The sequence below is a fragment of the Mixophyes fleayi genome, chromosome 4, assembly GCF_038048845.1.
Source record: "Mixophyes fleayi isolate aMixFle1 chromosome 4, aMixFle1.hap1, whole genome shotgun sequence".
Classification (NCBI taxonomy): domain Eukaryota; kingdom Metazoa; phylum Chordata; class Amphibia; order Anura; family Limnodynastidae; genus Mixophyes; species Mixophyes fleayi.
Window position 1 is genome coordinate 36,703,047 of NC_134405.1, and position 23,682 is coordinate 36,726,728.

The 23,682-nt window shown below is 35.3% G+C and overlaps 1 pseudogene; it reads left to right on the forward strand.

Moving 5' to 3' along the window:
- The window catches only part of LOC142151191 (uncharacterized), a 282,776-nt pseudogene that overhangs the window by 198,550 nt on the left and 60,544 nt on the right, over positions 1–23,682 (forward strand).

A 23,682-nucleotide genomic window follows, 5' to 3' on the forward strand; every position in this document is an offset into this window, starting at 1 on the left:
GTCCAAAGATGGTATCACTAGCCTAGTATTTAAGCACTGGATTGCACCTGGATTCAGTGTAGTAGCGGCTAATCATGTGAAGGCATGTGTTATATGTGGAACAAATAACCCCGGTAACACTGTACCAGTTCCGGGAAAAGTGACACCCAAACCTCTGTACCCCTTTCAGAGGTTACAAATTGACTACATACAGTTACCAAAAAGTGGGGTGTATGAATATGTGCTGGTTTGCACTGACCTCTTCTCGGGGTGGGTGGAGGCTTATGCAATGGCAAAAGCCACAGCTAAAAATACGGCAAGGAAATTACTAGCCGAGATAGTGTGCATATACGGGGTCCCGGAGATCATTGAGTCTTATAGAGAGACACATTTTACAGGAGACATAATGCAAGCTATCATGGCAGGAATGGGTATTACACAGGCCTTTCACACGCCATACCACCCACAAAGTAGTGGAAAGAATGAATGGGACACTAAAATTAAAAATACAGAAAGCTATGAGAGAAACTGGTAAATCCTGGGTAGAATGTCTGCCCTTAGCTCTCTATTCTGTAAGAATAACCCCAAATAAAAAACTAAGTTAAGTCCTTATGAAATATTGTTTGGTGGGCCACCCAAAACAGGGTGCTATTTTCCACAACAGATGGAACATAACTATGGCAATATGGTGACTTATATGGGAGAGTTACAAAGACAATTAACTAAAGTGCATGGTCTAGTGTTCTCTTCCATTCCAGATCCAGATAACTTGTCTGATACCCATTCTTTGAAGCCAGGAGATTACGTCTTCGTAAAAAGGCACGTCAGAATGACCTTGGAATCCAGATTTGAAGGACCATACCAAGTCCTACTAATTACCTCCACTTCAGTAAAACTGGAAGGAAAAGGATCTTGGATACATGCTAGTCATTGCAAGAAAGCTACAGCACCAGATCCCAATCCTGACCACTAATTGAGGTAATATATGTGGATAACACAGAACATGTGAAAAATGCAACACAGTATGCACATATGTGTTTTCCTTTTTCATCACATGACTATAGTAATGTCTGCCACTCCAGGCTTATTTCAAGATAATATAGCAAATTGTACAGGCAGAGGTTACATACACCAAGAACTACCAGAAAATAATATGACTATATATGCGAATGGAACATTACAGATCTCTCAAGCGTAGGGAGAAATGTAACTACAGGTACATGTTTTAAGAGCTATTTGAAAAATGGAAATTGGGAAATGGAAAATTCAATAGAGGATAAAACGGGAGCACAGGAATTTGTCTGGCCATGTGACAAATTAAGTGTAAAAATAAAAGGTGGAAAGGTGTACAAAATTTTAGGAGATACACACACTCACATAATATAAGCAGCAAAATTGAATAGTACTTTTGAGCTAAAAGGTACCAATGAAACTCAATGTTGTGAGCAGCCTTTTCTGAAATGGCTAGAAAGTTATGAGGCAAAGAATCAAATAAAGATCAGTGTGGAAATAGAACTGATACTATAAAGTATAACCAAACCAATAATGCTACAAACTATCAAGATAAAGTAATAGTTTGTGCCAATAATACACAGATGCAAGATTCTACATTAGGGTTAAGGCTTAGATTTTATATCTTGCAATTACAGCCTAAGGTGCTAACCAACACAATTGTAAGGGTCCCATCTACATGTCTAATGATGGGAATAAGAAAACAAAGAACAATAATAAGGTGGAACATTACTTTCCCGACAGATAGTCAGAAGAAGTGCAAGCGGGAGTGGTATGATACCTTGTTAGGAGCTACAGGGACGGGATTAGGCATAATGAACACAATCGATACTGAGGTCATAGACACGAAACTTAGCAAAACAGGAGCAGATCTCAGTAAAATAGTTCATATGCAAGCTGATTGGATGCCCACAGTCTTCAACCCTTTGACTAAAAACATACAGTGGGATAAAGAGTTTTTGCAGATATACAACAGAACCATACTTAATAGCTGGAGTACACAAGTAAACATTACGAAATTTGTAAATTGGACCCAGTGTACGTTGCAATATTTGTATCAAAAGCAGCAGAAGGACACTGCACAAACAAAGCTTATGACTGGAAACATATTATTCTATAGGAAAATGTTTAATCTGACAAACCAAGAAAGGTTTAAGTTAGATGGAAGAAAAATAAGATGTGAAGGAACCTTCTGTGCAGGGACTTTAGAAATATACACAATAAAAGTGAAAATTCAAGTATGTAAGTTCATTGTTATGCCCATGATCTTGCAGGATGGTAACCTGTGGACACCTGAATTTAAGGGACATTATATTGATAACAAAAACAGGTCACATAATTTAGACCTCTGTGATAACACGGACATGGGACCAGTATGCCCACAACAGACTGTTATCTTTGAACCATGTTTACTACAGCATAATACCAACATTTGTATATGGACATTGCATCCAAAAGAAGAAGAATATGAGACATTAATAGAGGTAGCTCCTCAGATGGTTTGTCTCATCACATATGATGAAGCAATAACACAAACTTATGGACTAGCTTACCCGTTCTCACGGTGCTTAATAAATATAACACACTTACAATGGCAAGGGAAGTTGCTAATGTTCTATAAAGATAAAATGACACAGGTGGACAAAATGTTCATGTATAATGATTTAACATTACCTCAACTGACCTTAGATATAGGGATAATAGTGAGGATAATTAATGAAACCAAGTTACTAAATGATCATCTTAAACAGGTAAATTATACCAATAATCATGCTAAAATGGTAACTATTATTGAAGGAAATGAACTAAGAGGCATGGCTGCCAAATTGAAGAAGGATTTGGAAAAGCATTGGTGGGATGTGTTTACAGGAGCGTCCCCCTCAGTATCTGCAATGTTAAATGTACTGATACATCCAGTGCTGATACTATGCATAATTATTACGCTGCTTAGTTTATGGAACTGTTTTATTGCTTATAAAATGTTTTGCGCCCCCAGACCTTTTCAGCTATATTGATACCTTACCCTCACCTTCCTATTCAAACTATGCAGCACAAAAGGTGATTCCCCTTTTTGTGAAATAAGTGACTAAGACACTTGCCGAGCGCACTGCATATCTTTATACCTAATCTACCCCTGATTTATATTACTAAGCCCCCCCCGGATGCCTCCTATTGTCATACCATAATAAGATGAATGTATGTGGATTATAAGACTTTGACTGAATGTATCTTTACCAGCGTCTAGGGTCCAGAAGGGATTCCATTCATTGAAGTAGGCAAAGTGCAGGTGTAATCCACAGACATAAAAAGACAGGCAGGTTATATTAAAAAGTATGATAAAAAGAGGGGTTATGTGAGAGCAATATGCAGCGTGGATCAATGTATTGATTATAAGAAAATAAATATGTTTGATCAAGCTTTTTAATATATATATAACACAAGTTGAAATGAATAAAACTGACTTGAATTAAAATACTGATATAAGATGTTTTTCTGCTTTTGTCCCTGAGAAACTAACGAGCTGGCTTTACTAAGAGGAAAGGATGTACGTACGTGGAAACCTTGAAGTGTCTAAAAAACGAATGTTATGTATACCAGAAAGCTACAAAGAAGATAAAGATGCTCAAGGACACCATTAAAGCAAGAATGTTTTAATTAATTGTCAGAAATATTTATGGACATATAGGGGTAAATGTATCAATCTGCGGGTTCTTCAACACCCGCGTGTTCAGCCTCTTCCGCGATTAAATTTCAAGCGGCGCTGCATTGTAAAGGGAAGTTAACCCTTTACAATGCAGCGCCGCTTGAAATTTAATCGCGGAAGAGGCTGAACACGCGGGTGTTGAAGAACCCGCAGATTGATACATTTACCCCATAATCTTTTTCAGCTGTCAATTAATTTCATGAAATGTACATGTAAGCATAAAATGTTGTATAAATAAGGCAATATCTGACTAGGGCTGTCAGAAAAGAATCAGTATTCAGCCCTTACAAGACTGAGTATTTCTTTTCTCTATCGATCGATACCCACATATCAGAAGAGAGCCAGAGGTCGTTGTATCCCTTAGGTACAACGCTGACACTGGTCACTTAGACACTGAAGCTTTAGACAATACAATAGGTTTAATTTCATTTAGTCCAAGTTTTTACATGCTTTATCATACTATTTTTACTTTAATATAATGAAATACAAAGATATAGTGATGGAAAATAACCACTCTGTGTTCCTCAACTCTCCCATGTCTTACACACATAATGGGACACATAGATATACACACACACATAACACAGATCTGTCTCTATCTCTAGGTATAATGTTTACCTGCCTGGATAATATAAGTATTACACACACACAGAAAAGAAAAAGGGTTTATCCTTCACTGGACACTTATATTATTGGGGTTTAAATTAAAAAAGGATTATATCCAATTTGCTATGAGGATAAAATATAGGACAATTTTATTTTAAGAAAACCCCACTCCCAATAAGTGACACTTTCTGTACCTATAAATCCAAAATTGAAGTCTAAAATTTTCTTAAAGTTTATAATGAATGACTGGATACTGCCACCCCCCAAAGATGGACACATTAAAATTCTAAATCTGCATTAATGTTAAAATAAAATACCATTGATGGACAAGGTCACTGTTTTCTGTATATGTCATGTCTGGTGCTGTGGACCCTTTGTGGTGCCTTATCAATTAAAGATACTACTACTACTACTACTACTACTACTACTACTACTACTACTACTGCTACTACTACTACTACTACTACTACTACTAATAATAATAATAATATAACCCAGGTAGAAGTGTATATAGCAGTGTATATAGCAGTGTATATAGCAGTGTATATAGCAGTGTTTTCCAAATCCAGACCTCAGGGTACCCTAACAGTTTCCCATCTCCTTGATGGAGCACAGGTGTATGTATTACTGACTGACACGTGTAATAGATTCACAGGTAGTAATAATTATTTCCCCTGTGACCTGGAAGATACGCTCTGTTAGTGCTCCCTGAGGACAGGATTTCAACATGGTTGTATCTGAAATACCACATCTAACCAGATCTTATCTTAAGCAGAATTAAAACATTTAGAGACTTGATACACAACAAAAAAAGTATTAATGTGTAGTTTTCTATATATACAGATAAAGAACAGATACTGAGGATTACACACAAATAAGGGACGTACATGTACATCCAGAACAAGGACAGGAGTCTAGAATTAGACACTGAAGGATTCAAGTAGAGTTGGACACAAAACGTGGGCTTTGTAGGGAATATATACATCTATTACTGCACCGGTCAGGACACGTATAACTTGTGGGTGCTCATCCCGGGTACAAGATATGAACTGTTCATAATTAATCTCTTTTGATTGGCTGATTACATCTTTGCCCCTCCCACAGACTATATATGTGTTGAGGATACTATATTATATGAAATTGCTGTGTTTAATTGTATTACTTGGTTGTTCTTTGCAGTTGGTCCTTGGCAGAAGCAGACTAAATAGGAGACAACATATGTTTGTATTTAATTATCGTTGTACTATACTGTAATAAAATTTTATTTTAAATGTTATATGTCACTTTACTATTTATTAATAACAAGATCCAGACACAGACAGACAGCCTTATGTATGTGATACCTGAACCAGGCACATTTACCACTGTTCCCTCCTGGAGTAAGTCAGGGAGATATTCTACTGTTCTATACTGACGCAAATTAGGGACATCTAGTAATAAACATAATACATACAACTAGCACTTCTACTACCCTTGCAGAGCTGGACGCACCTGGGGAAGTGTCCAGCTGAGCATAGCTCCATATCTGATGCAATTTACATTTATTTATAAGCGTAAATTACGTGAAACTCTACATGACCTCCTGATAGAGAACAGAAGTAAGACTGATACAAATATGGGAAACAGAGATCTCCATTTACAAGAGAATATTCCTCTCTCAGTATCCTAAATACTGTGTAAAAGTGGCATTGATACACTTGAATCATATCTGTGCTCGGATCTCACTGAAATAATACTAAAGCAGCTATGAATGTACATTTTATCCCATCCTCAAAGTGATACATAAGATTAGTTCATATATTGATCAGGATTCATAAACCCAAACAGAGGACAGTTTATATGACACGCTAGCTTAGCGTGGTCACTGACACATGTTTTATCAGTGCTTTATCAAAGGGTGAAACTGCTAAACGAAGATCTCTGTTTCCCATATTCACTTAGAGAAGGATCTCTGTGTAATATTATAAGGAAACAATTATAGTGTAGTTCTTTCACTGTGTGGGATAAAATGTTTCATATCAGAAGGTTGTCTCAAGATTATACCTATTGCAACAATTCGTTTTGATAGACAATTTGACTTCTCCATTTGTTGTGACAGAACCATGCATTAAGATTGGAATAATAGACAAACTGAATAATAGTAACACCAGACAGATATATCTACGTATACTAGGAAACATTTTTGTATTATCCCAATAAAAGATTATAAAGGTGAAAGGCTACCTTAACTGGATAAATGAATAAAGTGCTACTATATGAAATATGTGGACAAAGAACATAGACACTGTTTCATACTAAACCTCACATCCAATTTTCTATATACCATGACATGTTATTAATAAAAACAATTATATTCTGTAATGTCCAAAAAGATTTACTCCACATTATGTGTAATACAGAGGTAATCTTTCCATTTTAAATCACATGAGCACTTTTCATATGTTCATTTTATATTACGCTGCTGGTGTACTGTGAGAAAACATATAGTTTTAATATTGTGTACAATAAAGAATATATATTAGATGTAGACTTATAGATGTAAAAAAAAACCCACAGTGGATTCAAACATTCATCAGTAAAATATATTGATGAATATCTGTATTTATTGTATTATATTTTATGGACATATGATATTTGAATTTATTACATGTAAATATATATATATATATATATATATATAACAAAATAAGCGGGAGGGGGCGCCACATAGTATAATACTGTATGTAACAATACAGGCTAATGTACCAAGTAGTAGAAATAAAGATCACCACGTGGGTACAGACACACAGGTTGAGGTGAATCAAAAATAGAATAGGTGCACTCAAGAGTACCAGCTCCATGCAAATATAATATGCGTACCAGATATAAAATCTTTAAGGCTTATCTGTTAGTATCCTGTATCATCAGGAGCTCAGATTTTTCTCCCAAGTCAGTGTTGTCTCACACAGCGATAGGGGTACAGAGCTGGCACTTGTCTCCCAGATACGAGTCAGGTTCTTTTCTCTTTTGGATATCCGGTGGTCAGGAGATAAATACTTGAAAAGAGTTCTGTAGTTAGTGAATACTGTTTTTGGCGCCCCACTCTCTGCGGAGAGAAGATAAGCTGCTACCAGAACTGTGACATTGCCAGCAAAGCGGACGGAGAACAGCTGGGGACATTTCTGAAAAAACTCACTCCCCAATCCACTGTAACTGTAATATTCTAAATAAAGAGTCTTAAAATGTCCTGTACAATGAGTTAGGGGTCTCCTCAAACTATCTATATTAGGCAGCTCAGTTTATCCTATCACACTCACAAGGAGCACAGATAAAGAAACCTATATCCTTAAAACATCCTGTACAATGAGTTAAGGGTCTCCTCGATCTATCTATAGAAGGCAGCTCAGTTTATCCTATCACACTCATAAGGAGCACAGATAAAGAAACCTATATCCTTAAAACGTCCTGTATAATGACTTATACTTCCACAAAGAAATGTAAAAACTGTTTTCACATGGCAGACTGCAAGGTAGCATTAATGTAGGAGGACAATAGTATACTTATACTTATAATATATTTACTGTTTAATAATATAAATGTGGGTAACAATATAAATCTTTGTATTTACTATCAGTAGTCTGGCATCTTATGTGTAATATATATCTATATATTCTCTATTATCAGTACTGTGGTATCATTTAAACGATTCTAAGCTCAACTGTACATTCTCTCTGTCTGACAATAGGAGAATCTTAAACAAAAGGTCTATTTGTTGACATAACAGGATGTCAGAGAATGATATGATCTAATTAAAATGCAAGATTTTACCAGCTGCAAAGAACTAATTAAAATTCTCCTTTGTAGTAAGAGACCTTACTCATGTTTATACTTAATTTACAAGTCAAAGAGCTATACATGGGAAGCTGAAGCTGCTCTGATGAAAGAATGCATTTATATTTCACCTCAATATAAACAGTCTGAGAATACATTTGTCCATCCCAGAAACTATGAAAGAGGAATGACTATAAATAGGTAGTATTAGACTAGTGTTAGTTAGTTGCTGAATGAGTTGATGGTTGGAGAGCTGGATGGATGGAACAGTAAGAAAGATCAGGAGGGAAAGAGATTAACAGAGAAATCGACAGCATAAGGTATCTCTATACTGATACATACAAAATTGTTTTCAAGATATTATGTTGCAGATTTTGTCTCTTATATATGTTTGAAGTGTTCTAGTCTTAACAATATTTATATAGCTAGTATTGCAATCTAACATAAATATAAATATAAGGGTACACTCTTGTGATATATATATATATATATATATATATATATGTAAACACATAATAACACAAATAATATACTTACTACATAATCTAAATCAACTGTTGTTGAACAATAACTTAAAATTTAGGCTCAAATAGTTTCATGAACCATCTATTGACCGTGTAATAATAAATGTATGAAGGATATAAAGGAACTCTATCCAGGTACTCTATCAGTACTATAGTATCATGTGTGTAATATCTATTTATATATTCTACATCAATAACATAGTATCATGTGTGTAATATATATTTATATATTCTCCATCAGTATAGTGGAGACGTGTGTGTTATATATTTCTATTTTCTCTATTAGTACTGTGGGTCATGTGTGTAATATATCTGTATATTCTCTATCAGTACTTTAGGTCAAGTGTGTAATTTATCTATGTATTCTCTATCAGTACTGTGCGATTATACAGGAAATTTGCACTAGATTTGTGCAAACGTGACTATGTGCATTATTTTAATAAATATTTCTATCTGCTGTGGGAGGATAGAGTTCTCTTAACTGCAATATTAACTGGTAATGAGGTCCCAATAATGTGACAATGTGCACAAAAATGAAAGCAATGGTCAATTACTGAGACATATTTGTTAGTGTATATAAATATAGTTCATGTTGCATCTACAATATAATACTACTACTGTTAATGTAGATTCACCCAGGTAATTATTAAATAATAATATAAATAATAACATGCTTTTTATGACAGGTGAATCGATGAGCAGTATTCCCACTGAGAACAGAAAATTTCTTGGAAAAGGACCTTGTTCTCTGAGCATCAACAACCAACAAGTCATATCGGCCACAGATGCTAATTCTTTAACTAGAAGGTTTTCTAGGTTTTCTGTTCCTATTTTTCAATAGGAGAATCCTTCTACACTTAACTTGTTACTAATCAAACACATGATGAGTCTCAAAGTAGAGAAGTCTTTTCCATGTTCTGAATGTAACAAATGTTTTAAAACAAGGTCAAAACTTGTTATTCATCAGCGGATTCACACAGGTGAACGACCATATAAATGCTCTGAATGTAGCAAGTGTTTCTCCTGCAGTTCACATGTTGTTGAACATCAGAAGATTCACACAGGAGAAAAACCATTTAAATGCTCTGAATGCAGCAAGTGTTTTACCCAAAAGTCAGATCTTATTGTACATCACAGGATTCACACAGGAGAAAGACCATATAACTGCTCTGAATGTAGCAAATGTTTTACCCAGAAGTCAAATCTTGTAAAACATCAGAGGATTCACACAGGAGAAGAAACATTTCAATGCTCTCAATGTGACAAGTGTTTTTCCCGCAGTTCAAATCTTCTTGAACATCAAAGGATACACACTGGAGAAAAACCATTTAAATGCTCTGAATGTAGCAAATGTTTTACTTTCAAGTCAGAACTTGTTGTGCATCACAGGAATCACACAGGAGAACGACCATATAACTGCTCTGAATGTAGCAAATGTTTTACCCAGAAGTCAAATCTTGTAAACCATCAGAGGATTCACACAGGAGAGAAATCATTTAAGTGCTTTGAATGTAGCAAGTGTTTTTCTCTAAAGTCAAATCTTGTTAGACATCAAAGCATTCACACAGGAGAGAAACCATTTAAATGCACTGAATGTAGTAAGTGTTTTACCCAGAAGTCATCTCTTGAAACACATGAAAAGATTCACACAGGGGAGAAACCATTTAAATGCACTGAATGTAGTCAGTGTTTTACTCTGAAGTCAATTCTTGTAACACATCAAAAGATTCACACAGGGGAGAAACCATTTAAATGCACTGAATGTAGTAAGTGTTTTACTCTCAAGTCAACACTTGTAACACATCAAAAGATTCACACAGGAGAGAAACCATTTAAATGCACTGAATGTAGTAAGTGTTTTACTCTGAAGTCAGCTCTTGTAACACATCAAAAGATTCACAGAGGGGAGAAACCATTTAAATGCACTGAATGTAGTAAGTGTTTTACTCTGAAGTCAACTCTTGTAACACATCAAAAGATTCACACAGGGGAGAAACCTTGTAATAATCCGATTGTAGAAATGGTTTTAGTCTCAAGTCAGAGCTTGTAAAACATCAGAGGATTCAAATAGGGGGAAAACATTAACATTCTCTGAATCTAGCTAGTATTATAGTCCTCATTTCTGACCACTCAAAACATCAGACAACACACTTTAAGTTCTCCTATTGGTATCTGTTATATCTCCTCTTTCTTTTCCTCGTTCCTTTCTATTGCTGTCTTACCTCCATCTATGAGTGCTGTGTGCTAGTCAGTAAAGTCTTGCAAGTAATACACTAGTTGCTGTATCATAAAGCAGCCAATCAGTTTATTACACTTTTTAATTTGATGGCATCAAGCTGCTTTTAGTTGATATCTGGTTGCTTTGAGTTACAGCACATAGTGATCCACATCAGGTAGGACTGTCCTGCATATGTCTGAATGACTTTGTTCAAACATAATCTGTAATTAACATTTACAATACTGACAGCTGTCTCTATAACACTTGATGTTAAATAAAAACTGATATGGATAAATATGTAGATTCTGGTTCTGATTGCGGCACTAATATATTTTTTCATTATTAATGAATATTGTGTTTAGCAGCTCATGTAAAGCTGACAATCTGCCAACCAATCACTGGTCATCATTGTTATCATTACAGCAAAAATGAAGAGAGTGACAGCGCTAATATCCTTACACAATACAAAGAATTAAGTATCTAAAGTCCACTAAAAAAAAGACAAATAAAAGTATCTTTCTTGTATGTGTAGTTGTTATAGTTCGTAAGACTTCTTTGATGAATTCCCTTAGAATTGACATTGTGAAACAATAATTTAAAAGTAATAGAAACAACATTTAATAAAGCATGTTTTTTAAATATCACATTACCACATACTAGATCCCGCTATTTAAATAATGAAAAAACGTGATCCCACCACAGTGCCAGAAAAATCATGCAGTGAAAAGCTGATCAGTATGAAATGCTACTTACTCTGTGTTATAATTGTCTGGATAAATCTTTGAGCATATTTTCAAAAATACAAAAATAAATAGTAATAGTGTGATACTGTTATACTGTGTGTTCATGCAGCAGCTGATGATATTACATCACATGAACATAGAAGTTGATCATCATATCTGTAATCAATCTTTTCTTGAAATCCCTTTGATCTTTAGAGCATGTGTCAATCTCCAGCAACATGTAATAAAAAAGGATGAAAAAATCATCTCGTGTAGCTTGTATAAAACATAAACATATTTAGGAGTACATGAACAAATACAAATGAAAAACAACAGATTCCCTGGATAAAGTATATTAGGACTCCTACCAGATAGAAGATAGGAATCACTATGTAGATCTTTTTCTCATATAAATGTGAAGTTGTTACAAGCCCAGGTAACACCACATCAGAATGTTCCAAACAGAATAAAGAAGTCCATCTGGAAGGAGTCTGTAATCACCAATGGGTATCAATACCGTAGTATCTTTAGCAGGGTGGGAGTAGTAACAGTCCGTGATGGTATTTATAGGGAGGGATTCAATTAGTTATGAAATTCCTGAGAACATTACAGCTGCGCACTATTACCGGTACGGTAAAACTATGCAAAAATATCCGCTCATTTTCATCGCACCTCTATGAGCCTTGAGGAAAAATTAGCAAATATTTCTGTAAAAATATACATGCAAAGTGTCTCCAGAGTGGACGTGAGACACTTTGTGCTGAATTACCAACATTAGTCTCTACCCTCCAATCATCAAATTTAATGTAGTGATTAAATCAAAATTTGATTAAAAGTCATATCCAAAGATCTACTATAATATATTTCATAGAAATTGACAAGCAAATAACATAATCACATAAATTAAACATAGATTAAATGTCATAAAACAACTTCATGTTTTCTCTTAGCAAAAAAGAGTTTAGAAACCATTTCTTCATAAAGTAATCTAATATTTCTACTCTTTAAATATCTACATGAAGATATATATCACATGATTCTACTTGAGCACACACTTAATATTCTGCTTGGCTAAATTTATAGTGTTTGTTCATTGTTCTAAATAGACACGCATGTCACAGCAAAGTATATGTAGAAAAATCACTCTATGCTGATATGATAATTAGTTCACATATGATCATTTATACTTAGTAAAAGAGACAGAGTTCCAATAAATCCACTGCAGTAACTGTTCCAATGAATCAACTGCAATAGCTTCTCCCGCAGCATGATCAGAACAATTGAATATGAATCACTCACCTATCAGGCAGTCCAACATACACACTATAGACATATCCACATAAAGAAAATATATAGCAGAAAAGTACTGCATGGACACACACAGGGGGATAACCCTATACTGAAATAAAGCCCGTTATGTACAGTTTATAGTAAGTCTGTTGTACTAAAATTGAAGATAAATATAATTCCAAATCAATGAATTAAAAAACAAAATCGTTCTGTGATTGTGTTATAATAAACGCGATCACACTAAATGAGAATAACAATGATGACTATATTTGAGGCACGGGCATCCTTGCCCACAAAAAAATTGAGCAGCCTATAACTTACTCGCTGCAACTCATCCATAACGAATATAATACTCATTAGTGGCTGTGAAATGAGCAGCACCCTTAGTTGATGCAATGTGGAGAATAAACAGACAATCTGATATTTACACCACTATGGTCCCAAGGAAAAGTGTAATTTGCAGGGCATAACAAACCTAACAAGGTGCATGATAATGATGCACAGACTGTAATCTACAATAGAAGCACAGTTAGAATGTTGTTCTTTAGGTCTTTGATATGACAAAGGCAGATATAACGTAAATCTGTGCCCAGCTTATAGTACTGGTGTTATTCAATCAGACTCACATCCAACATTGCATTACAAACATAAATTAGCAAACGTAAGAATGAAGCACATTTATTCAAATTGTTAATTACATCATGTAAGTAAAGAAAACAATGAATAAATGTGTCCATTATATAATGGGCAGAATCTATCTATATAAACATGTAAAGCATCCAAAAAACATTTTGACAGGTACATCTTATATCAGACAATTATCATTTACTGTAAATCACCAGCTGTATTTTTATGAAATGAACTGTTAATATTAGCTAAACTTAAAGCAAAAAATGTAAAGCACTCAAAGATCTGTTATTGGGACGTTTACAAAAATCATTTGATCTCAAAATCTAGATTCAATCCATTTTGGCTGATAGTATCAAATAAATAAATCAATTCCATTTCAACTTCAGCTAAATCCTCATTTTTCTCCTTACGTCACCAATCTCCCTCAACAAAATATATACCACAAAATCTATAATGGATTGTGTATTACCTTGATATTTAATTTTACTGTTGTTAGATAGAGAATTTAATTCATAGCATTTTTTAATATTACCACCTCTTTGGTGTAGGTTTTAATTCTTTCTAGATGTCCTGCACATAATGCAATTGGAACAAAAAACATTTTGTTTTAATGGCACCATTTTTGATTGTTTTATAACAAATACTTTTCACTAGGTTTTTTGCTCTTCGATAATTTTTTTAGGATTTTCAGAAACAATGTTAGTCAAAGATTTATCTTTTTAATAAAGGCCAATGTATGTGAACAATATTCCCTAACTGTTTATATTGAAAATCGCATCCAGTAATGAATGGAATACCCTTCATACTGTCTTTAAACTTGTTTTTACTCATTATTAGAGCGTTACGTTGAATACTTAAACTTCACATATTGTTTATAACTTGAATCTGATTATTGAAGTTTTCCAAATTAGTACAATTGTGCCTAATTCTTTGAAATTGGCTTTTAGGAATACCTCTTACATGTATAAGATGATGATTACTTGTGATGTCAGTATATGACTTTGCGTCTGTGGGTTTGTGTAAATGCCAGTCAGCACTTTGTCTTCTTCCACATAAATCCACAAATCCAGAACATTAACTCCAATTTTGCTATAATTAAAGATGAGTTTGATATTATAAGGATTTTGAATCACAAAAAGTTTCCAAAGTAGCCTCATCTCCATCGCACACAAAAAATATGTTGTTTAAATAACGATTCCATATAATTATATAATTAGGTTCACTCCCAGCTCCAAAACATTCCACATCATGAGCAGCACTGTGATGATATAACTGTGCCATGCGCTTCCTGCCTATCAGTAACCGAGAGACGCTTCATTGTGGAGAACGACAGTCATGGCAGACAGACTGGGGGGGGGCATGAACAATGTCACAAAGTAAGAAGAAAAAATGTAGGCACTCCAGTCTAGAAAATCCTATCTTATTTTGTAAGATAGGATTTTCACAGGGATCACAGGGATCAGTGTATGTATTACTCAGAAAAGTCATTCCAAAGTTTTAGGGGATTTAATATAAATAAACTTTCCCCACCTAAATCTGTGCATTTGTTACTCTCGTTGAACTTTCCATAATTGCAGCTTTGGGGGATTTAATTCAATTATACTTTCCTCACCTAGTTCAATGTATTTGTTACTCAGAGAAAATTTTCCAAAGCTGCAGTTTTTTGGGGGGATTTAATACAAATATACTCCCAACATTACTATCACTTCTATTAGTAGTTATATACAAATAGTATCACATTATGGAACAATGTTGTTCTGATGCAAGTCACATCTATCCCCAGATTCAGTGGTAATATGCTTAGTTTATTTCATTATTAATTGCAAATTAGAGTTCAGCCCTACTTAGGGTTTGGAGAATAATTTTAATTGAACACTTTTTTCTTTACTAATTTCGCTTTCTCAACTTATAGTCTAAAATGTCACCATAATGGAATTGGTGAATGCTGGAATGTGAAAATATATCCTTTCATATATCTTTTTTTAAATTTGTTATAATAATAAATATAGGTTTTAAATTACAGAACAAGAGAATTTTTCTGGCCAGGAGCGCCTTACAGGAGTGTTATTTGTTTTGTTCACTGGAGCACCACCTACATCTAAATATATAAATTGTGTCTCTGAAATTGAGTAGATCGTGAGTCCATCATCTCCTGTGCAAATATATCACAGCTTTTGTCTTGTGTGGGTGCACAGAAAACCTTCAGTTTTTATTTGTGTGTGCAATATTACACCTGATTTTTAAACCTTACAGTCTTTACCATACTATTATCACTCTCCCTCTGTGTTCTCTTTATCTGATGAATATTTGTATTTATTGTATTATATTTTATGGAAGTACAATATTTGAATGTATTGCAAGCTTTGAGGAGTTTCCTTTTTCTCTGTCTCTCCCTCTCCCCCCTCTCTCTCTCTCTCTCTCTCTCTCTCTATATATATATATTTATATATATATATATATATATATATATATATATACATAAATATATATATATATCTCTCAAAATGGAAGTTAAAATTGAGAAGTGACGTCATGGAAAGTGAATAGAATTTGACAGCACTACAATAAAGGCAGTAGGAGAAAGAGTCGGTATGGAAAACCACCGTATATAGCCAACACGGTCTACTGAATCTGTGTGTGTGTATATATATATATATATACATATATATTCATATGTTTGTGAGTTATAACGTTTATTAGTTTATTTATAACAGTGAATTGTTTTGAAATCAGAGTTCTGCTCACTTTGTCTGCCTAGACAATAGGTACATTTTAAACAAAAAGTCTATTTGTTGACATAAGAAGATTGCAGAGACTGCTATAATCTAACTGAATGAAATATTTTCCCACCTGCCAAGGTGTAATTAGAATTTTCCAGGGCCAGGGCTAATAGTGATAGTGTGACCCTCCACAGCCCATAAACACCACCCAGCCCCCTCTGTAATTGTGAAATATGACTAATCCCTCTGTAGCTCACATGCTCAATGTTATGAAATACCATATTTTTAAAATTGGGCAGAATTTTTCAAATTTAGAAAAAGATAAAACATTTCTCAAAAACATTCACTCCCCCAATCCACTGTAACTTTAAGAGTCTAAAAAAGTCTTCAAACGTCCAGTACAATGAGTTAGGGGTCTCCTCTATCCATCTCCATTCGGATCCATATCCTATCCCACTCATAGGGAGCACAGGTAAAGAAACCTATTTCCTAAATATGTCCTGTACAATGAGTTATACTTTCGCTAAGAAATTGTAAAACAGTTTTCACATGGCAGAATGTGATTTATTAGAGTCAGCATTAATGTAAGAGCACAATAGTGCCTTTATAATATTTTTACTTACTGTTTAACAACATAAATGTGGGTAACAATATATATCTTTATATTTCCTATCAGTAGTCTCGGATCCTATGTGTAATATATATCTATATATCCACTATTATCAGTACTGTGGTATCAATTAAATGATTTAAAGCTCAACTTTACAGTTTCTCTTTCTGACAATAGGAGAATCTTAAACAAAAGGTCCATTTGTTGACATAACAGGATGTCAGAGACTGATATGATCTAATTACAATGCAAGATTTTACCACCTGCCAAGAACTAATTAGAATTATCCTGTGCAGTAAGTGACCTTAGGCATGTTTATATCTCATTTACAAGTCAAAGAGGTATACATGGGAACCTGAAGCTGTTCTGATGAAAGAGTGATTTTTATGAGACCTAATTTAAAATTTAACTCAGGATAAACAGTCCGGGAATACTTTTGTCCATCCCAGAAACTATTGAAGAAGAATGACTATAAATAGGCAGTATTAGCTTAGTGTTAGTAAGTTGCTGAAAGAGTGGAGGGTTGATCTACTGGTTGGAGAGCTGGAGGGATGGAACAGTAAGAACTAGCAGGAAAGGAAAGACATTAACGGAGAAATTGACACAAATAAGGTAACAACTTTTAAGAAAACAATATTATTCTACATCATCATCATCATCATCATCAGTTATTTATATAGCGCCAACATATTCCGTAGCGCTTTACAATTGGGGACAAATGTAATAAACTAATAAACAAACTGGGTAAAACAGACAAAGAGGTGAGAAGGCCCTGCTCGCAAGCTTACAATCTATGGGACAATGGGAGATTGACACATGAGGTTAAGTATACATTTTGCATCTTGGCCCAGCCAGACTGCAAAGGTAGGGTGACTCATAAGCTAAATGATCCTGTCACACAATAATGTTGGTCCGGGGGTAGTTGTCTTGTGTGAAATTGTGTAACAGGCTAAAGGTAGTGAGGTTAAGATGGTGGTTGAGGAATATTATACGCTTGTCTGAATAGGTAGGTTTTCAGAGAACGCTTGAAAGTTTGTAGAACAGAGGAGAGTCTTATTGTGCGAGGGAGAGAGTTCCATAGAGTGGGTGCAGCCCGAAAAAAGTCCTGTAACCGGGAATGGGAGGATGTAATGAGGGTGGATGAGAGACGCAGATCTTTTGCAGAACGGAGTTGCCGAGTTGGGAGATATTTTGAGACAAGAGAGGAGATGTATGTTGGTGCAGCTTTGTTGATGGCCTTGTAGGTTAGTAAAAGTATTTTATATTGGATTCGGTAGAAGACAGGCAGCCAGTGTAGAGACATACAGAGTGATTCAACAGAGGAATAGCTATTTGCAAGGAAAATCAATCTTGCCGAAGCATGCAAAATAGATTTTAGGGGTTTGAGTCTGTTTTTGGGAAGACCAGTGAGGAGGGAATTGCAATAGTCAATGCGGGAGATGATTAGTGCATGAATTAAGGTTTTAGCAGTGTCTTGTGTGAGATATGTGCGGATTCTGGAAATGTTCTTTAGATGTATGTAACATGATTTAGATATAGAGTCAATGTGGGGAACAAAGGATAGGCGTGAATCAAGGATTACACCTAGGCAGCGAGCTTGTGGGGTGGGATTTATGGTCATGTTATCAACAGAGATAGAAATGTCAGGTATGCTCTTGTTGGCGGGTGGGAATATTATTAACTCTGTTTTAGAAAGATTAAGTTTGAGTTGACGAGAGGACATCCAAGATGAAATGGCAGAAAGACAGTCAGACAGTCATATACAAATGTTGGCAGATATTATGTTGCAGATATTGTCTTTTATAACTGTCTGATGTATTCTTGTCGTAACAATATTTATATAGCTAGTACTGCAATCTAGCATAATTATAACTATAATTATAGGGCTTTGCTATTGTGGAAATAAAAATTACATGTATATATATATATATATATATATATATATATATATATATATATATATATTCAATAAATGTACAATATATCTATATATATTCTCTATCAGTACTAAGGGATAATAGAGGATATTTTCACAAGCATTTTGCCAATCCTTTATCAGCACTATTACTTTGGTGTTTATTCCAATATTAAAGAGGGGAATGATGATTCATTGAGTGAATGTTCAGCTATTTATACAAATGTGATCACATTCTATCTATTTGATTCCCCATTTTAGGTTTTATAAATTAAGATTAAATATATTACAATAATATACTAATAAGTTACAATAGTATTCCAATTTTTTCTTGTTTTATTCGAATAAGTAAAAATCCTAATGCTATATTACTATATTTGATATTAACAATCTTACTAGCTGTCTTCTGTAGGAACTGAGTGCACCCTTATTTCTTTGCTTTGTTAGCATATAGAAAGGAGAATCTAGATGTGCAGTTCCTACCAACTATAAAATTATTTTTAATATTATTTTATGCATCAGTTTATCATCGTTTCTTTTTTATATATCGATATGCTGAACTCAGACTGAGAGAAGGAGTCATAAATACATTGCCAGGCACACCCATTGTTTTATAATTCAATGATTATAGTAATTTTTTTAAAAATTTTACTTTCTTGTTCTTTTCTGTTAAAACCTAAACCCAAACACCAAATCTAACCACATCTCTTTAATATGAATTTCCAAACTACCCTTGAAATCAATTGGTAGCATGTGTTACCCGTTTATGGTCAGTGTTGGAGGTGAGTAAGGTTTGAGAGCAGCATTCTGATGTCAGAATAAAATGATTATACAAATATTTACAGAAAAATCAACAGACCATGTGTATTATCTTAATAAAAAATGGTATGTGCTGCTGGAGGACGGAGTTCTATTTACTGTACATTTAATTGGCAATAAGGACCCAGCAATCTGGCAACATCCAGAAATATGTAAACAATGGTCAATGACTGGGTTATTTGTACAATAAACCACTACTACTGTTGAAGTAGATTCCTTGTGGTAATCATTAGGATTTTAAAATGATCATATTTTTTTATTACAGGTGAAGTAGTGAGCAGGATTACTAGCAAGAACAGAAGGTGTCTCAGAAAAGACCATTGTTCTCTGAACATTCGAGTGATCAAAAAAAAACTCACCAAAAAGTAATACCGTCTGCAAAAATTAATTCTTCTAGAACTCTAGAGGATTCAGAGAAGCAGCTTTCATTATCTGAAAAGGAGAAAACTTATCAAGTCGTTACTTACCAAACACATTATGAATCTCAAAGGAGAGAAACTCTATGTGTGCTCTGAATGTGACAAGTTTTTTAACTTCCAGACAAATCTTACAAGACATCAAAGGATTCACACAGGAGAGAAACCATTTAAATGCTCTGAATGTAGCAAGTGTTTTACGCAAAAGTCAGATCTTGTTGGACATCTCAGGCTACACACAGGAGAGAAACCATTTACTTGCTCTGAATGCAGCAAGTGTTTTACCATGAAGTCACATCTTGTTACACATCAGAGGATTCACACAGGAGAGAGACCATTTAAATGATCAGAATGCAGCAAGTGTTTTACCCAAAAGTCATGTGTTTCTATACATCAGAGGGTTCACACAGGAGCAAAACCATTTAAATGTTCTGAATGTAGCAAGTGTTTTACCCAAAAGTCAAATCTTGTGACACATTAGAAAATTCACACCGGAGAGAAACCATTTAAATGTTCGGAGTGTAGCAAGTGTTTTAAGCAAAAGTCAGAACTTGTTGTACATCAAAGAATTCACACAGGAGAGAAACCATTTAAATGCTCTGAATGCAGCAAGTGTTTTACCAGCAGTTCACATCTTGTTAAACATCTGAGGATTCACACAGGAGAGAAACCATTCAAATGCTGGGGCATTTGGGGCAGCACAGTGGCCTAGTGGTTAGCACATCTGCCTCACAGCGCTGGGGTCATGAGTTCGATTCCCAACCATGACCTTATCTGTGTGGAATTTGTATGTTCTCCCTGTGTTTGCGTGGGTTTTCTTCCGGGTTCTCCGGTTTCCTCCCACACTCAAAAAACATACTGGTAGGTAAATTGGCTGCTATCAAAATTGACCTAGTCTCTCCCTCTCTGTCTGTCTGTGTGTGAGTGTGTGTCTATATTAGGGAATTTTAGACTGTAAGCTCCAATGGGGCAGGGACTGATGTGAATGAGTTCTCTGTACAGCGCTGCGGAATTAGTGGCGCTATATAAATAAATGATGATGATGAAATGCTGCTAATGCAGCAAATGTTTTACTCAAAATAAAACAGATATCACTTACCAGAGGATTCACACATAACAGTCACTCTGAGAGGATGAATGAAGCATATCTTTCATAAGTTATCTTTATGTATCACCATATTTTCTATACAGGATAAAGGCAATTTTTCATATTCTGAATTTGTCAAATGTTATAGAATTATTTTAACAGGAACACGGCACACTACACTCTTTTACACTAAAAGTGCTTCTTTTGGCTTCTGCTATGGCTCCTTATTCTCTCACTCATACCTTTTTTATTGCTGACCATGTTATGAGAACTATGTGCTCAGAGAGGGTGATTTAGCAAATTGGTGCAAGTACAGCACTGGTTGCTGTATCGCCTAGAAACCAATCATATCATCACATCTGATAGTTTGATAACACCAGGCTGCTAATAGCTGATAACTGTTTCTTGGTATTAAATAAGTCCCAAGGAGGGCACATTGTTTTCAAGGCTACTAATAACGATCCTTCTTAAGTATTTAATTAAAACTAGTAGCACATTTAAAGTATATACATTGCTAACAAATAGTGAAATATTGAGTATATTCTGTCTTTGATTGCAGAACTAATCTCTTTTCACCATTATGGAATATCGTACATTCTTGTATATTTTGTAACATGGAACCAGGGCTGCTATTAGGTGATCATGCATTACTGACAATCTGGCAACCAAAATAAAAACACCTAAAAGACCAGTTATCATTATTAACTTACAGTAAATTAATCAGCTATATCTTTCTTTGCCTGTACTGAAATGTACACATGGGGTCTTACTGGTAATCAAGATTTGCTCTGTAGAGTCAAGGATACATAGTATTCTCTTCTCACTGCTGTCTTTACTGCTCTCCTGTCATCCAGAGGAACACCGATTATCTGTGTAATGGTTATTTAATGTATATGCTTGACCATTTGTCTTTATTTTAGTTAAGTTTTTCTTCCTATTATTATTTTTATTTATAATTCACCAGAAGGGGTATGCATCTCTGTACAGAGTGTATACAGGAAAACATTACATGGCAAAACCAGACAAAACAAAAAATGCAAAAAAGAGTATACTAGCAATAAATATATACACTACATTATAGGGAGTACTGCCAAGCAAAAGGCATAAACAGCACTGACGGGTTAGGAGGAGGATAACCTCTCACAGAAACATGAGGCATGAGGAGAGGTGGAGATAAAAGGGGCAAAATTATCACAAGTTAAACCTCTACCCAATACAGTGGGTAAAAAAAACAGGATCATGTATGGACATGAGGTTGAGGATGTATGAGGTAAAGGATTGGGTGAGGGCTTTATAGGTGATAATGGATTGGAAGTGGGAAGAAGGGAAAACAGTGAGGAGGAGATTGCATTAATCCTGACAAGAGATGGAAAGTGAGTGGATGAGAGTTTTTGTTTCCTCTCAAGGATAACTCTTGTTGTCAATGGATAAAGAGATGAGAGGAGGTGAGAGGACTTGAGAGGGTGGGAACACAATTATGTAAGTTTTAGATATATTCAGTTTAAAGAAGCAGTGAGAAATCCAAGAAGAAATATCTCAAAGACAGGAAGTGTGGGATAGAAAGTGTCAGGCGCCGTCTCCGCACTGACACTTGGCCTAGGAGACGGACGCCTGCACCTTCTCAGCAACCACGTCCTGTTGCCTAGCAGCGGGACGCTTTCCTTGATCACCTGTCTGCAGCCAGCATGTCTGACCGCCAAAATCTCCCTAAGCCTATCAGGATGCACCTTAGGGGTATATAAAGCAGCCTCTGACACATGTCTAGTGCCAGAGTATTGGTTCACTCCTGCTCCAGCGTTTCCTGAACTTCTGATGCACTGTATTCTTCGGTTCTGACTCGGCTTCCTGTGACTACTCTCCTGTGTTTCATTTTGGTACCTTGCTGCAGAGCTGGTTTGACTATTTGGCTTGACTTGACTTCTCTCTGGATTCTCCGTGTGCTGCACCGCTCGGTTGGCTCAGACCTGGATTGCCTATCTACTTCTGTCGCTACACCGGTGACTGTCTTGGAAAACCGCAACCTGCGTACCCTCTGCAGCTAAGCCCAAACCCTCGTGCGGGGGTCCCTGGTGAATACCGGGGGTACGTTAGACTCAGCGCCACCCTGTTCAGTTGCGCCAATACCGGTTAGCGGCCATCTCTGCAATTCCTTGACAGAAAGAGGATGGAAAGTGTCATGCAGGAGTGTAATATTTCCAGGAGAAGAGGGTGGACGAAAGTGTCAAAAGCAGCAAAGATATCCAGGTTGATTAGTAAATAGTAATAAAAGTTGAATTTGACAGTGAGAAGGTCATTAGAGATCTTTTTGAGGATAGGTTCAGTGAAGTGAAGAGGATGAAAACCCAACTGAAGTGGATCAAAGAGGGAATGGGAAGGAAGAAATGTGTAGAAGAGCAGAAGAAGTGTGTATATAATACTTGTGCACTTAGCTGGAAAATTCTTATAATTCCCAAAATTCACATCAGTGGCAAATAGAGATAAAAATTTCCACACATTTAGGAATGAATAAAAAGACAATCTTTATTTCTATTTCCAAACATTAAAATATATGGACAGCCAAAATCATAGTTAAAATTGTGTAAGTGTAAGTGTAGTGGTATTAAAAATAGCACACTAGGAGC